General features: G+C 43.0%; 1 protein-coding gene and 1 long non-coding RNA gene across 22 annotated transcripts in view; one reads left to right on the top strand and one right to left on the bottom strand.

Moving 5' to 3' along the window:
• Nucleotides 1–18,116, top strand: part of LOC138753237 (neurexin-3-like) — a 2,173,925-nt gene that overhangs the window by 258,510 nt on the left and 1,897,299 nt on the right. The window lies entirely within an intron of this gene.
• LOC138753245 (uncharacterized) overlaps nt 6,400–18,116 on the bottom strand; it is a 30,503-nt gene continuing 18,786 nt past the window's right edge. The window contains exon 3 of the long non-coding RNA XR_011351059.1: nt 6,400–6,487. This is a non-coding gene — a long non-coding RNA (uncharacterized lncRNA). The remainder of the gene's footprint in view (nt 6,488–18,116) is intronic.

Below are 18,116 nucleotides of genomic sequence, written 5' to 3'. Positions count from 1 at the left end.
TCTCTAGAATTTCCTTCCATTGACTAAGCTTTCCTAATTTTTCAACATGTGGATTCGCTCGTATTTTCTTCGATAGCTCTCTCATGAATTGCCTTAGTGCAGTGGTTTTCAAACTGGTATGTGAGTGGGAAGGGAAGGTTGAGAACCACTGCTCTAGACCCAATTGTTACTGAAATATTTTGTGTGAGAAAAATTGTCATTGGCCTATTTCCTTTGGAGTTCTGAAACCATGCCCATAATGAGTCAATTCAGTACGATTAAAACAATGGTTTTCAAACTTTTTCTTTCCACTCACATACCACCTTAAGCAATCCCTTACTAATCACAGAGCATCTATAGCATAGGGATTACTTAAGGTGGTATGTGAGTTTAGTGGGGCAGTTTGAAAACTACTGCCTTAGTGTATTTAAATAAATTGAAAGGACAAAATGAATTTTATTCAACTGTCTTTTTAATGTTGTTGCGAACAGAAACAATTGCAGACTCTATTCAGAAACATAATTAACCTTCAGTCGCAGGGATCATTCATGAGTAGTTGATTCAGCAATCCTAAAAAGGGACTCTGCTAAAAAAAAGAAAATATTTTGATGAAGTTGGACATTACTCTTTAAGTAAAAGCTAGTACACTGTTGCAGAAGAGTAGGATGGTAGCATTTGCATAAGTTTTGAAGAAGATTATACTTGACTCAAACAAAGGAGAAGAGCACAATTTAATAAAATAAAATTATGGAAATACTCAGCAGGCCAGGCTACAACTATGAAAGGAGAACAGAGTTGACGATTCAGGTTAAAGATTGGTCTTCCCACAGATATGAACAAGAAAATAAACTCCATGAGGAAAAGAGTGGGCCATACAACTTCTGTGGAGGCAGAGAGATGGTGGATGCTTTGGGTTGAGACCCTGCATTGATACTTGACTCAAATTATCAATGATCCTTCTGCCTCCAAAAAAAACTTTTTTTCCCCCCAGCAGTTTGCTTGTATCTCCATTTTCTCAGAGATGGAGTCTGACCTGCTGAGTATTTTCAACATTTTGTTTTAATTTTAGATCTATTTTTAAAATTTTACTGTAAAACCTGATTATCTCAGGAATTAAGTAAAAAAAAATCCGTGAGAATAGAATGAAGAGCTGGAGTAAAACACGAAAGTATGCAGGCACCATGGTTGAAGTAAAAGCACAATGCTGGAGAAACTTAGCAGGTCAAACAGTGTTCTTTATATACCAAAGATATAATAACCAATGTTTCAGGCTTGAGCCTTTTATCAAGGCATGAGAAAATGTAGGGAGGTGCACGAACAAAATAGTAGGGGAGGAGCACAGTCCCAAAGGCAGGAGATAATTGGTGGATAAGGCAGGGAGGGCAGACCAACAAGCAGGGGGAGGAGGGATGGCTCTGAATGGAGAGGGAAAGGGTGGAGAGCTGGATGAAAGAAGACAAAGGGGAAGGGAGATTGGAGAGTAGGTTTGCAGAAATGGAGAAGTTGATATTAAGGCCATCGGCTGGAGAGTGCCCAGACAGAAAATCAGGTGATGCTCCTCCAATTTACGGGTGGTTGGTGGGATAGTACATAAGGCCATGGATAGACATGTGTGGAATTGAAGTGGTTGGCCACTGGGAGATCCTTGTCCCAGTGGACAGAGCAAAGGTACTCAGTGAAGCCATCTCCCAGTCTGTATCCTGATGAAGAGAATGCTATAACGGGAGCGCCGGGTGCAGTAGATAGCACTGGTGGCCCCAAATAGTGGTGGAGGAGGTGTGGGTGCATGTGTGGCACCTCATGCGGCTGCAGGTGAAGGTGCCATGGGGCCACTTGATGGAAGGGACAGGGGAGTCATGGAGGAAGTATCCCTACAGAGGGCAGAGAGGGGAAGATATGACTGGTGGTGGGACATGTTGTAGGTGGTAGAAAATAGCTGCTTTGTAGCCTAAACTCTAATGGAAATGTGGGTCATATTTCTTTACCAGAAGATGAAGTGTACATTTTGATGCTGTCAATGAGTATCATTATTGTATATTATAAGAAGCTCTGTACAGTAAAGCCATTAAGGCAATAAGTAAAACAAAATTTTATACATTGCCGTTAACATCCTTTTTGTGACATTCCTAAGAACTTGACAGCTAACAAAGTACTTTCTGGGGCATAGTCACTGTTGTGGATTTGGAATGTATGACTGATGATTTTCACATAGCAAACTCATGAAAACAGTAATGAGACTGACCAGATCATCTCTCTTCGTGATGTTTAATGAGAGATTAGTTTTGACCAGGGCACTATGAATAATTCCCCTGCTGCTCTTCAGAATTGTGGCATAGGATCTTAAATATCCACCTTAAAGAGTAAATGGGTCTTTGGCTTAATATCTCAACTGAAAGACATCATCTCTGATAAGGCAATGGAAAGTCAAATGGAATAATCAAATAAATAAGTCACTTTAAAAAGAAAATCCTAATTACAGTCCTTAGACAATGCCTGACAATGCCATATCCTGTAACTCTTTCTGTACTTTTAAAAAGGAATATCACCTCAGAATTAAGAAACTATTCTCTAATAAAGGGATTGTTCTTAACATATATAGCATGTTATTCTTCTAATTTTGAAAAAATAATTTAATTGCTTATAATATGAATTGTAGTTGTAACTATGAAGATTTTAAAACATCACATGACATTTGATCATCATCTAAAGCCCCTTTCATACTTGCGTCCCACTAAATTGGCTGCTCACTATCCTCAGATAGGAATGGGAGTTTGGTTTTTCACACTTGACCACTCCTAACTGGGACACTGAACACTTTTGTTCTTGCAAGGAGCTATCCCCGGGGTTAGGACTGTTCTACCTTCTACCGGTGACATCATAATGCATCAAGCGATGATGGACCTTCCCTAAATCCTGATCAATGTATTATGATAATTTATTTGAAAAAAATTAATCATGTCTAATTAGAACATAATTAAGCTTTATGTTGCTCTTGTGTCTTGGTGTGAGCTTGCAGGCGCCTCAGATTGAAGAGACTGCCATCTGTGCGGTACCGGATGTAAACAGCGTCTTCATTGTTGAGGTCTTTCATGGCTTGTTTCAGCATCATGCTGAAGAAGATTGAAGGTTGATGTGAGGACGCAGCCTTGCTTTACGCCGTTGTCAATGGAGAAGGGTTCGGAGAGCTCATTGCTGTATCTGACCCGACCTTGTTGGTTTTCGTGCAGTTGGATAACCATGTTGAGGAACTTGTGGGGGGGGGGGGGCATCTGAGGCGCTCTAGTATTTGCCAAAGCCCTTTCCTGCTCACTGTGTCGAAGGCTTTGGTGAGGTCAACAAAGGTGATGTAGAGTCCTTTGCTTTGTTCTCTGCACTTTTCTTGGAGCTGTCTGAGGGCAAAGACCATGTCAGTGGTTCCTCTGTTTGCGTGAAAGCCGCACTGTGATTCTGGGAGAATATTCTCGGCGACACTAGGTATTATTCTATTTAGTAGAATCCTAGCGAAGATTTTGCCTGCAATGGAGAGCAACGTGATTCCCCTGTAGTTTGAGCAGTCTGATTTCTCGCCTTTGTTTTTGTACAGGGTGATGATGATGGCATCACGAAGGTCCTGAGGCAGCTTTCCTTGGTCCCAGCAGAGCATGAAAAACTCATGCAGTTTGGCATGCAGAGCTTTGCCGCCAGCCTTCCAGACCTCGGGGGGGATTCCATCCATACCTGCTGCTTTGCCACTTTTCAGTTGTTCAATTGCCTTATATGTCTCTTCCCGGGTAAGGACCTCATCCAGCTCTAGACTCAAGGGTTGTTGAGGGAGCTGGAACAGGGCGGATTCTTGGACTGAGCGGTTGGCACTGAAAAGAGATTGGAAGTGTTCTGACCATCAATTGAGGATGGAGATCTTGTCGCTGAGGAGGACTTTGCCATCTGAGCTGCGCAGCGGGCTTTGGACTTGGGGTGAGGGGCCGTACACAGCCTTTAGAGCCTCGTAGAAACCCCTGAAGTCACCAATGTCGGCGCTAAGCTGGGTTCATTTGGCGCAAGAGCAACTTGTCCATGAACTACTCTTTGCAGACGTTGCCACTTTAGTTGGCCATTCAGAGCCAGCTCTCCAGCGCATGACGTCCTGTTTTGCGGAAACTGCCAAAATGTTTGGCATGGAAGTCAGCCTGAAGAAATCTGAGGTCCTCTATCAGCCAGCTCCCCACCATGACTACCAGCACCCCCACATCTCCATCGGGCACACAGAACTCAAAACGGTCAACCAGTTTACCTACCTCGGCTGCACCATTTCATCTGATGCAAGGATCGACAAAAAGAAAGACAACAGACTCGCCAAGGCAAATAGCGCCTTTGGAAGACTACACAAAAGAGTCTGGAAAAACAACCAAAGAACAGCGTGTACAGAGCCGTTGTCATACCCACACTTCTGTTCGGCTCCGAATCATGGGTCCTCTACCAGCATCATCTACGGCTCCTAGAACGCTTCCATCAGCGCTGTCTCCGCTCCATCCTCAACATTCATTGGAATGACTTCATTACCAACATAAAAGTACTCGAGCTGGCAGAGTCCGCAAGCATCAAATCCATGCTGCTGAAGACCCAAACTGCGCTGGGTAGGTCACGTCTGCAGAATGGAGGACCATCGCCTTCCCAAGATTGTGTTATATGGCAAACTCTCCACTGGTCACCGAGACAGAGGTGCACCAAAGAAGAGGTACAAGGACTGCTTAAAGAAATCTCTTGGTGCCTGCCACATTGACCACTGCCAGTGGGCTGAAATCGCCTCCAACCGTGCATCTTGGCGCCTCACAGTTCGGCGGGCAGCAACCTCCTTTGAAGAAGACTGAAGAGCCCACCTCACTGACAAAAGATAAAGGAGGAAAAACCCAACACTCAACCCCAACCAACCAATTTTCCCTTGCAACCGCTGCAACCGTGCCTGCCTGTCCCGCATCGGACTTGTCAGTCACCAACGAGCCTGCAGCAGACGTGGACATAGCACTCCATAACTCTTCGTCCGCGAAGCCAAGCCAAAGAAGCTTTATGTACAGCACAGTGTGAGGCCTTCAGCCCCTGTTGTTGTTGTGACAGCCTTTATAAACCTTTATAAGCGTCTGTGGGAAAGTGCTAGCAATAAATAGCTACAGCGGACAATTTTTAAACAGGGTGGGAAAGTTGGTAACACTTTAGTGCACGATTTATACAGTGTGGGTAAGTTGGTTGCACTAACACATATAATTTATAAATACCATGACAATAAGCGATGGCAGACCTGCCCTCCCAGAATTCTGTGCAGCAGGGAAAGGGCTGTATGCATGGCTGCATGCACTGTTACGGAGTCCAGAGGACCCCAAAAACCAGCAGCAATGATATGCACCACAACGCAGGGTTACTTAAACAAAAGTAGTTTATAATTATAATTGAACAAGATAACAAGATAAACTTTAACATTACTTAACCTACCTAACTACTTAATCCCCCCCCCCCCCTCTAATACTAAGCGCAGGTGTGTGTAATGTATATTTAAGAATAGAAAAGTTCTTTGAATCACAGTCCAATCTCGCTGGTTGCAGGCAATTCTTGAACTGTGCACAGAAGTTACCATGAACAAAGTTCACCAGTCTTTGGTACTTAACAGGCAAAGGGTTACCACTCAGGAGGGTTCTTACTGGTTTTCAGTTCCTTTACATTCCTTTTCCAGGACATCCACAACTGATTCCTTCTCAATCAGTCTTGCTGACGAAACTTGCCCCCTTCAGTGTTCACCAGATGATCCTTCTTCTTTCAGGTCACCTTTCAGACAAACAGCCTTCTCCTTTGACCAGACAGTCTTCCAAAGGTTTGCCAGCTTTGTCCTTCTGGAACTGATTTCTGTCTCCTCTCTCTCTGTTTCACACCCTTCCTCTCTGAGAGCAAAACTGTTCTCCCCTGCCTGCAAAGATCACATGCTCTCCCAGGAAAGCTGCTGTCAATACTTTGTTGCTTCCTGCAAAAAAGCATTCTGCAAAAGTCCTGCAAATATTCTGTTTTAAAATGTGTGTGTGTAAGCTGCTCTAACAATTCCTCCCAAACCACCTCTAAATACTCTGTCACAGTATTCTGGGAAGTCCGGTTCACCATTGCTTTTTCCCACAGTCTTTATAATTTGTCCCAGGCCAGTATATTACACACTCCAAGTTATGTCTGTAACCAGAGCCCTATTATTCAAATGTCATATTAGATTTACAAGCAAAGGTTGCTTCATGACGTATTGGCAATGAAAAACAATGATGGTTAAATAAAAATAATAATTATCACTTGATTGTTTTTGGCCCTTGACAAAATTTCATTTTTACATGGGTTTATTAATTTCATCTGTCATTTTTCCAATATTTTGTCTTTAGAGTTTGCTCACTTACTCATGAAATTCCCATTGTCGGATGATGCAAGTTTCTTGGTCAAGAAGGATTTTTTTTTGTTGAACATTATAGATCTTAAGCCATGGTTTTTGTTCTGGATTAAAGACCCACTTTGAAAAAAAAATTATATTGTATATAATTAACATACTGGCTAAAAACGATGGAAAGTAACAGTTAATGCTTCAGGTTAACGACCCTTCACCAGACCATTCATTAACTGTTTCTGCCAACACATTTACTGTCTGATCCACTAAATATCTCCAGCATTTTCCACATTTTTAGATTTTCATCATTTGCAGTATTTGGGAAGTATGAAATATTTCCATTCACAAACATGTTATTTACATAATTTCAGATTTCATTTCTGATGGTGGAGGGGTTAGCATTTAGAACAGAGAGTGTGCTGGGTGGTGTGGATCCTTGATGATTGCTGCTGCTCTCCAATAGCAGCGTTCCCTGTAGATGTTCTCCATGATGGGGAGGGTTTTACCTGTGATGTCCTGACCTCAACATTTTCTGTAATCTGTGATAGAATGGTTTGTGAAGAAAATTGGGTAGATCTGATATTTAATTAATTATACAAGTTAATTGGGAACAAGTGCTTTCTTCTTTTGCACCTCAAAGAGTATGTATTCTGCCAACAAGAATCAGTCCCCAATGTATGGGTCAGTTCACCAACCTGGGCTTGTGGAGAAAAATTTTCCAGCTTAATTCTGACACTCCATTTCCAAGTCCCTGCAGTTGCCACCCCTATCATTAAACAAAATGTAAGTGCTGGCAGGTACAGGAGAAACTGTTGGCAAGGCATCCTAATAGCTATCCCATGATTCTCAAAAGTGCGATCTAATTAATGATATTCTTTTTTGAATGTGATCACTGTATTAAAGTTGGGAGGTCAAAACAACAATGGGAATTGACCAGAATTTAATATGTCTCAATAAAATTGATTGGAAGATAAACAATGGCTTGTTTAATAGAAGAATCCTTCCTCTTCCGAAGGGATCTTCTGTGTTTCCTCCTAAGAAGGCAGTAGGCTTTGGTTTAAATTTGTAGCTCATTCAATGAAGTGCCCTTTTGGAATTCCACAGAATTGCAAGCTTAAGTTTTATGCCTCATTTTGAAACTATCATATATTTTCATAAAAACAGAAAAAAATTTATATTCAACACATTGTTTTTAAATTGGTCTTGATGTACATTTTTCAACTTGTTACCTTGCCATTGAGCAATTTTATTTTTCTTTATGCTCTTTATTAATCCCCCTTCACGACACATGCCTTTGTGTGTCTGTGTTTGTGATGTTTACTGAATGATCCAATTTACGTAGAGGCAAGGATTTGTCATTGTGGTTTATGGAACATAGAAAGTTACAGCACAGTACTGGCTTTTGGTATTTGCTACTCTTGCCCTGGGAGAAAGATGCTGGGTGTGTACTGATACGTTTTCTTCCAATAGTATAGCCCCTACCGGCTACTGTACATACGAGGCTGGCCCGCCCACTAATGACTCATCCCCTAATTCTCCTCCCCTTTTGCCCTGGCCATAACCATCGAGCTACTTCCCTCTTTCCAGCACTCCTGTACCTGAATCCAGGCCAGCTAAAGTCTTGTGTATATTTAAGGCCTATCGTTCCTTCAGTCCATGACCCTGTGGTAATTGATAGAGCCTATCAATTTAATACACACAAAAATGTCTCTCCGGTAATGGAGAAACTGCGCACGTGCGCACTGCTGACGCTGCCATCTTAGGTGATGGCATCTGGGACTACCGACCTGACTGCTGCGGCTGAGCACTTGAAATGCTATTTCTGCGAGCAAACGAAGCACCCGCGATGACTCTGCCCTGTGAAAGGTGCTACCTGCTCTGGCTGAGGTAAGGAGGGACACTATCAGCGGGTCTGTAAAGCCAGGACCTCCCCACGAAGCAACACGGTGTGCATGACCGACGAGTGGGACCCGCCCTCACTACTTATGCCGACCGCGTGCGCGGTGAGAGGAGTTGCATCTTACCTGCTGCTGCTTCTACCCTCCGTGTGGACAGCACCGTTACCACCCACCTCGTTGATGTCACTTCCATCTTGCTCCGTGACCCCGCCCCCGAGGAAGGCACCATTACTGTCTTCTCGCTTGACCTTGATAGCAATTACCACGTTGTCAACACAGCGGTCGCCATCTTGTGCATCGGGCCTCTCTGCTGCTGCCGCTGCCAACTCTCCACTCCTGGCCTCGATTACGCTGAATCAGGCCAACCCTCATCCGATCACCAATCCATGATGGAGGTAGAGGTGAATGGGCACAAAATTAACTGCCTCTTCAATTGCCAGTACCCAGAGCTTCATTCACCCTGACCTGGCCTGCGGACTCTTGCTCCCTGTCTGGCCGATGAGCGGCTCCATATTGATGGCTGCTAAGGACCACCAAATTAACATCTGTGGGTACTGAGTTGCATCTCAGATGGTGGAGAATGAACACTACAATGACTTTTCCCTGTAGGTCATGCCCCACCTCTGCGCGCCAATCCTCCTGGGCCTCGACTTCCAAAGTCAGTTCAGGAGTGTGACGATGGCGTTCGGGGGTCCACAACTGCCACTGTCAGTGTATAACCCACAACTCACTGATTTTCTACAGTTCCCCAGCACCGGCCTGTGGACTTTCCACCCTTAGGGTGTTCCCTCCGTCATTATTCGCTAACCTAACCCTAGACTGCAGACCCATAGCCACTAAAAGTAGGCTCTACAGCGCCGAGGCTCATCTGGGCTGAGGTTCGGCAACTCTTGTCGGAGGGGATCAATACCCCTAGCTCCAGTCCCTGGAGAGCGCAAGTCTTGGTGGTCAGGGGTGGGAGCAAGCCCCAGATGGTTATAGATTAGTCAAACCATCAATCGCTTCACACATTTGGAAGCATATCCACTTCCCAGGATAGCCGACATGATCAATAAGATCACCAGTACCAGGGCTTTTCGACCATTGACCTTAAGTCAGCATATCATCAGCTTCCCCTCTGCCCGGAAGACAGGATATATATGGGTTTTGATGCCGACGGCAAGCTCTTCCACTTCCTCAGGGAATCCTTTGGTGTCACAAATGGCATCTCCGCATTCCAACGGGTGATGGACGAGCCCAACCTAGCAGCCACATTCCCTTATTTAGACAATGTCACCATCTGTGGTCATAACCAGCAGGACCACGATGCAAACCTCGCAAAATTTTTGCGTATGTAAAAGTCCCTTAATCTGACATAGAATAAGGGCAAATGTACCTTTAACACTAATCGCCTGGCCCTACTTGGATGCATTGTGGCACATGGTCTCATTGTCCCGGACCCCGCCCGCATGCAACCCCTGATGGAGCTCCCAGTCCCAAACACCCTGAAGGCGCTGAAGATGTGCCTGGGGCTGTTTTCGTATTATGCACAATGGGTGCATAATTACGCCGATAAAGCCCACCCCTTGATGAAGTCCACAATCTTCCTGTTATCGGCGGAAGCCCAGGCCGTTTTTCACTACATCAGAGAAGACATCAGAAAAGCCACAATGCATGCCGTGGATGAATCCATCCCTTTCCAGGAGGAGAGCGATGCCTCTGACTTCGCACTGGCCGCCACACTCAACCAGGCAGGCAAGCTGGCCAGTAGCATTGTTTTCCCGCACCCTTCACAACCTGAGATGCGGCACTCCTCTGTTGAGAAGCAGGCACAGGCAATCGTTGAGGCAGTGCGCCATTGGTGCCACTACCTAGCCGGTAAAAGGTTGACCCTGTTGATGGACCAACGAGCTGTTGCCTTCATGTTCAACACAAAATTTAGGGGTAAAATAAAAAATGACAAGATCCTTAGGTGGAGAATTGAGCTCTCCACTTACAACGACGACATCTTGTACCGGCCAGGTGCGCCAGTGTGCAACTTGGCCACCTTCAAGCCCTCCATAATGACCTTTGTCACCCTGGAGTTACAAGATTGTTCCATTTCATTAAGAATCTGAACCTTCCATACTCCATCGACGACGTCAGGTCCATGACTAGTCATTGCCGGGTCTGCGCCGAATGCAATCCAATGTATGTTTGCTTTCCGACCTGGCGAGGCACACTTCATAAAGGCCACACGCCCTTTCGAATGACTCGGTGTTGATTTTCAAGGCCCCCCTACCCTATTCTAACATGAATATCTATTATCTTAACGTTATAGATGAGTATTCCAGATTCCCTTTTGCCATCCCTGCTCGGATATGACCTCAGGGATGGTTATTAAGGCGCTGCACAGCATCTTCACTCTTTTCGGGTACCCCAACTACATCCAAAGTGATCGGGGGTCCTCGTTCTTGAGTGAGGAGCTGCGGCAGTACTTTCTAGCCAGAGACATTGCCACCAGCAGGACCACCAGCTATAACCCCAGAGGTAATGGCCAGTTGGAGAGAGAGAACGCCACTATTTGGAAGGCTGTGCTCCTAGTCCTCAAATCCAAGAATCTGCCAGTATCCTGCTGGCAAGACATTTTTCCAGAAGCTCTGCATGCCATCCGATTGCTCCTGTGCACCGCCGTGAATACTACCCCGCGTGAATGTATGTTTGCTTTCCGTAGGAAGATAGCAAATGGGTCCTTGATGCCCCCCTGGTTGGCGAAGGTAGGACTGGTCCTGCTTCAGAAACATGTTAGGGGCCATAAGACAGACACGCTGTTGAAGAGGTGCACCTCATACATGCAAACCCACAGTATGCTTTCGTGCAGTATCCCGACGGCCATGAGGACACAGTACCCGTCTGGGACTTGGCATGTGCCGGAGAGCCTGGAGCTACCCCATCCACCCCTGACCACCCCACTTTTCACATCACACCCCATGGAGATTTGTTGTTAGAGACCGGGTTGCCTGGTACAGCCTTCCTAGAACACACCAACAGTACCGACCCCCGTCAAGGTACTTCCCTTTCCCATACTTTTTCATTCAGCACCCTGGCACAGACAGTCCTTCCCCATACATACAGATGGCCGCCCCACTTCTGGACACCCGACCGGCAGCACAGCAGACCATCTCCACACCTACTCCTCGCCGGTCCCACAGATGAAGGAGGATGCTGGCACGGCTGGACCTCAAGCCTTGAGTGTTTGAGGGGGGAGGGTTTCTATTTTAAAAGAAGGGGCGAATGTACTGATATGTTTTCCTTCACTGTATAGCCCCTACTGCCTACTGTACATATAAGACTGGCCCTCCCACTAATGACTCATCCCATGAGTCTCCTCCCCTTTTGCCCTGGCCATAAAGTTCGAGTTACCTCCACCTTTTTGGCATTCCTGTACCTGGATCTGGGCCAGCCAAAGTCTTGTGTGTATTAAAGCTTATCGTTCCTTCAGTCCATGACTCTAGTTATTGAAAGAGCCTATCAGGGTGTCCACCCTATCTATGCCTTTAATACTCTTGTGGACCACTCACCCTTCTTTGCTGAAGAAGCTCGAGCTCTGTTAATCATTTATTATTTTTAACTTTTATACTTTTAATCTATATTTTTACATTTTTTACACTTGCACTTATTGTGCAAGTAAAGAATAAATATATTCTACTTTATTGTATTAATGTATTGATCAGTAATTTTTCAATTCATTCATATGAAAAGGTGATTGCAAAATCTAAAATGGAACAAGAAAGTAGAGTTGCACTAGCAGCTCTACTCATCTCATTTCTAGTCGTTTGATTTTTTTTGTATTAAATAAGATTATAATTGTAATAGCCATAAGTAATGTACAGTCGTATTGCTTGTATTTGGGCCTAGCTCTATATTACTTAATATAGTTAAGATGAATTCCTGAACAAATATTGAACAGATTAAAAAGTAATAAAATATGCAAAATAAATCAGATTTTTAGCACAGCATTATACTTGAGAAAATGTTAATTTACTGATACTGATATCACCCTTTCCTACTTCAGTCTCGATAAAGGGTTGCAATCTGACGTGTTGACTGACCTTTTCTACCCACGGATGGAGCTTGACGTGCTGAGTTTCTCTTGCTTCTAATTGTTTGCTCAAGATTCCAGCATCTGCAGATTTTTTCTTTATTTTATATTGCATTTGCAATTTTTGTGTGGTGATACAGGTATATATTTATTGTAGTTTTGTGTTATTTTCTTGGAATTTCAGAACAGTAGACTTGTGAGCATATAGATATGTTTTTGGGAGATAAATTGGGAAAGGTTTGTTACTGTAGGTCACATACAAACATTTTAAAACAGATCTTATTTGAATTACTGTAGCTCTGCTAATACTAGACATCGGCCCCACAGCCTTTGCAAGAGCTTTGGAGAGTGCCCAAGAGACTTCACTAATGGATTGTTGTTTACAAAAAGGCAACAAATGAAAGAGCTTATCAGAGCCGCGTTCTGTCTGGAGGGGAACTTGCTGTTTTAAGAGGGTCAAGCAGAGAGAGTCAAACAAACTTTCACTCTAAGAGAGACAGACAGACAGAGATCAGTTCTACAGTGATACAGTCAGCAACAGCATCTGGAACTGGAACAGGACAAGCTGGCAAGCTTGTGGAAAACCCCATTTGGAAGATGGGTTGTGAGTTCTTTGTTCAGCCTGGTCAAAGCCCTTTGGTTCATGCAAGAGGAGAGGACTGGCTGTCTAATGTTTCACTTGGAATAAGAGAAACAAGAAGGAACTCTCTGTGAGCTGAAAGAAAGAGGTTATCATCTGGAGAACCTTGAGTGGGGGGGGCAAGTTTCTTTGGCAAGACACTGAAGTGCCTGATTAAAAAAGAATCAGTTGTGGGTGTCCGGCGAATAAAAAATCTCTCTGCAAACCGACAAGAACCTTCCTGAGTGGTAATCATTCACCTTTCAAGCACCAAAGCCCGGTGAACTTTATAAATGTTAAATTCAGTGCACAGTATAAGAATTGCCTGCAACCAGTGAACTTGGAGGAACGAGAAGTGAACCAAATGGACTGTGAACCCAAGAACTTTTCTGAACTTACACATTATATACACGTTCGCTTAGAATTAGAAGGGGGTTAGGTTAGTTAAGTCAATAGCGATAAGTTAAAATGTGATTCTGTTTTCATGTTTAAAGATAATTAAAAGCAACTTCTGTTTAAGTATCCATTTGTCTTGGTGAATATCTATTGCTGCTGGGTTTATGGGTCCTCTGGGCTCGTAACACTACACAGTACCAAAGATAAGTAGGAATTAATCTGGTGGCTGCCCCTGTGGCACCTGTCTTGCAAAAGACAGCCAATGGTCCTTGAAGTTCTTTTCTGTTGAGTGATTGTCCCACATTTGTTATTGATTTCCTCAGGATTAGAAACAGATTAGAAAGAAATAAAAACCACATTATTTTGAAGAAAAAGGCTGTAAGAAGAAATCTTCAAATAAAAATGTTTTCAAGATTTAAAATTGTTATTTTTCTAGGCAATATCATATAATCAGAGATGCATTTTCTTGTCTGCCATCTGTTTATTTCTCCCTGACCACCTATGAACATTCATTGGTGAAATTTAACTGAGGTCCGAAATATAGAGAATTAAAATGAGAATGAGAGTGAATTGTCATGCACATAAATCCAACATCCAGATAAAATGAAGGTCTAAAAACACAATGCTGGAGAGACACAGCAGGTCAAACAGCGTACTTTATATACTTCAATCACTGTGTCTACAGACTTTTGTGTTTTATTGCAATGAAAGTCTTGTTTGTTGCAGCTTCCTAGATCCATAAAACACACAGGTACAAATTAAGTATAACAAAGATGTCATGAAGAGAATTTTTAAAAAAATGATGAAAATGAAATAAATAATAAATATTCAGTTGGCAGGAAGTGCAAAGTGTGTTCTGTCATTAGTACAGAGAGAACTTTGATGGTCCGCAATGGTGTTTATAGGTTCAGCTGATTCAGAGGAAGATCAAAAGCTCTATAGTTCCTTCTAATTCTGAATGAAGAGGTGCTGGATCTCTGGTTTCTTAAACTTGAAGTTAAAGTGAGAAGAGAGCATGTCCAGGGTGAGTCGGAATTTTTGGGATGTTTACTGCCTTCTTGAGGCATCACTCCAATAAGATATCTTTGAGAGACAAGTGTTTGATGTCCGTGATGGACTTGGCTAAGTCTGGCTCTTGCTGCAAACTACTGCGTTTTTGAGAATTTGTAGAATACAAAACATTACAGTACTGGAACAGACCTTTAGTCCATGCCAAAGGTTTTGGGCAATGAGTTTGCAAAGCAGGCTGTGATGAAACAGTCAGTGTATTTTTCACATTGCATCTCTAGAAGTTGTACTGTAACAACAAGCTGAATCTCCTCCATCTGTACAGAAATTAGAGGCTTTGGTTTACCAGATTGGAACCTGATGTAAAATATATTTTTAAAAATAAAATATAAATAATTTTAAACAATTTATTATCTGGATCTAAGATTTGCTAGCCTTGTCCTTCGTTATTTACTGTTAAGAAGGTTGTAATTAATTTATGATATGAATAGGGTTTTTATTAAATGATATTGACATGTCAGTAGTGTACTTCCATATCAGAATATTATGCCACTTAGAGGGGAAGTTGGAGATATACCAACTGACCTTGTATTTCTGGGTCATAAAAACATTAAATTGGATGCTGCCAGAGCAGTCTCGGTGAATTCCTGAAGTACATCACATCTATGACAATGGGAGAGAATATTTAAAGTAATGGGGGGGGGGGGGGTGCTCAGTTGGTGCTGAGCCTCAAAGATATTGTTGGAGCTGTACTGATCAAGGTAAGTGGAGGGTACGCCATCATTGTCTGATATGTGCTTTAAAAATGATGATAGGTCAATAAGGAGTTGGGAAATGGATTAAGTGAAATGAAAGGGCTAGTCTGAGCACCTCATCTTGCACTGCATTTATATATAATAAAAAAGAGAAAATGTTTGAAAAGGTATGAGCAAAAAGCTGACAGGCACTTGAATAAAAAGTTGAAAAAAGGAGGGTGGAAGCGGCAGGGGAAGTGCACAGGCCAACCGGTGGATCATACAAGGATATAGGCAGGAAGGTAAAAGAGAAAAAAGACTATAAATGATAGTGTTTTAATTTTAAGCCTCATCACCAGGACCAAGAAAGAGAAAACAAGTTAGATTTGCATAACTGAAAGATAGGGGAGGAATGGTTAAACCAAATGGACATTGCCGATAGAAGGAGACCAAATAGTTTAATGAGGAGTTAGAATCAGATTTAGTGCATAAAAGAAAATATTTGCAGATTCTATTTACACTGTTCTTTTTCAACATGGCAGAAATCTAAAGTAAGATTTTTTTCGTGTTCAGCATTGGAGTTTGCTGATCATTATACATGATTTTGTTCAATGGCAAGGCTAAAATCTTCCTATAATTATAATTTTTTTTATGAATGGGGTCTCTGGTCCTCTTTATTACAAAGCCTAAAAATTATGACATGCTGTCATCTAAAGCAACTGGTACAAATTATAATTTTTGACAAACTTGTTGGTACAAATTCAGCATTTGAAAAAGGTCATAATGTAAAGGTCATGAGATGTTTTTCAAGATAAGAATAAGCTTCGCCAGTTAGAGGAGAGTGTGGTAGATGGGATCTGGTTGGATCTATATTCTTGAAGAAACTGAGGTCCCTTAGGATTTCCTGCTGGGGAATGGCAGTGTAGATGGACTGGATTTCTATTGTGAGGCAGGAAAGTGGAATTTGTTAAAATATTGAAGAGAATGCAGGGAGACGTGGCTATATGCCAAAAGGGACTTGAAAAGCAAGGACAAGATGGAACGGAAGTACCAGGAGATATGTTCAGTTGGGCAAGAACAGAAACAATGGAAGTACCAGAGCAAATGAGTTTGTGGATCTTGCTTTTGGAGATAGAAATGGGCAGTGCAGGGTTAGGTTTCCTTTTAGGTTGGAGGCAATGGAGGGAGTTTTGCTGAAGTGATGGGATCTGTGATAGTGGCCTGATGATTGTTGGTAACATAATGGTCCAGGGGAAGAGATGATGAGGTTTGAGAGATGCCATCTAGCCTCCGCAAGATAGAGGCCAGTCTGCCAGACTACATTGACCAAACCCTTGTCTCAGATTTGCTGATGGGTTGGGATTAATGCAGAAAGAGTAGGGAAATGGGTGTTCAAAGGGGGTGAGATTGGAAAGGTAAAAGACCGGAAAGGGTCCAAAAGGACGAGGAAAGTTGGAGATGTAAGAGGAGCTGTTTTTTGGGGAAGGGGTGAGGACTTCCTGCCAATCATATAGGCATGGAGGTGGTGATGGAAGAAGAGCTCGGCACCATGATGGATTTGGGACATTGAGGTATGGATGCAGGGGTATGAAGGTGGGGTCTCTGCTGAGGATAGACCCTCAGAATCAGAAGTGGATATCAGAAGGTATGGTAAAGGCATGGCAAGGATTGGAGATAGGGTCAGGCATGGGGTTTGAAGGGAGTAATATAGTATGGGGAAGGGATTCAGAGGAGGGGTGGAAGAAGATGGGACTGAGATGTGTGTGGTGATTGAGTTGAGCTGGGAATAAAACAAGAACTGATCTATTTAAATGTGTGTTCCTCTCTGGTGAACATTCTTTTATGGTTGTAAGGAAGTGCTGTATTTACATGCAGGAGCACCTGAAGTAATATTTAAGACTACTCATACATGATTCCATCAAAGACTTATGGGTGACTATGTGGAGCTAAGATAAATGTGAGGTTGTATGTAGAGTCTTTCCCATCAAAGAACTTTGATGATTCATAATGAGATGAAGGGCTGAATCAACCAAGGTGGAACTAACTTTCTCCAAGATGTGATAGAACTGGCTATTTACTATTCCATTAAGGATAGTAGTAATACTATGAAATCATAAATGTCTTGGAAGCATGAAACTAATAAGTTCCTGACAAATCATATTTCGGATTTGCAAGGCACTGGAAATATTAAACAAATAATGAGAAGCTGAAAGAACTAAGTAGGTCAGGCAGCATTTCTCAACATTTTGGGAGTTGTAATCCTTTTTCAGGACTGGTAGGGTGGTGGGGTGGTAGGTAAGGACAAGGGGGTGGAGGGGGGTCAAGGCAGATATGTGGGAAATAGAGGATATGTGGATGAGGGCTAAGTTTTTTTTTAAATTTTTTAAAAATTTTTTATTTTTCACACTATAAAGCATATTGACCAAGATACATAGACATTTTTTTCTTGAATATATACAGTGTAATTTTCTCCCCCTTTTCCCCCCTCCCTTCCCTCCCTCCCTCACCCCCTTTCCCATTTATTTGAAGTTCAATCTATAAGATACATTAAACCTGTTAAACAATGTTGTCACTTAATAAAAATAAACAAGAAATTCTGGTAACCTCAGACTATTTCCCAATTTGTTCTTCAAGTAGGTTTTCAGTTGGTGGTATGCAAACATTGTATCATGAGTTATCTCGAGTACTTCGACGTTAGGGATGAAAGCGCTCCAATGGATGTTGAGGATGGAGCGGAGACAACGCTGGTGGAAGCGTTCTAGGAGCCGTAGGTGATGCCGGTATAGGACCCATGATTCGGAGCCGAACAGGATCGAAGTACTCGAGATGGCAGAGGTCGACAGCATCGAGACAACGCTGCTGAAGATCCAGCTGCGCTGGGTGGGTCACGTCTCCAGAATGGAGGACCATCGCCTTCCCAAGATCGTGTTATATGGTGAGCTCTCCACTGGCCACCGTGACAGAGGTGCACCAAAGAAAAGGTACAAGGACTGCCTAAAGAAATCTCTTGGTGCCTGCCACATTGACCACCGCCAGTGGG

This window comes from Narcine bancroftii, chromosome 2, assembly GCF_036971445.1.
Source record: "Narcine bancroftii isolate sNarBan1 chromosome 2, sNarBan1.hap1, whole genome shotgun sequence".
Lineage (NCBI taxonomy): Eukaryota > Metazoa > Chordata > Chondrichthyes > Torpediniformes > Narcinidae > Narcine > Narcine bancroftii.
This window is presented reverse-complemented; position numbering and strand designations above follow the sequence as displayed.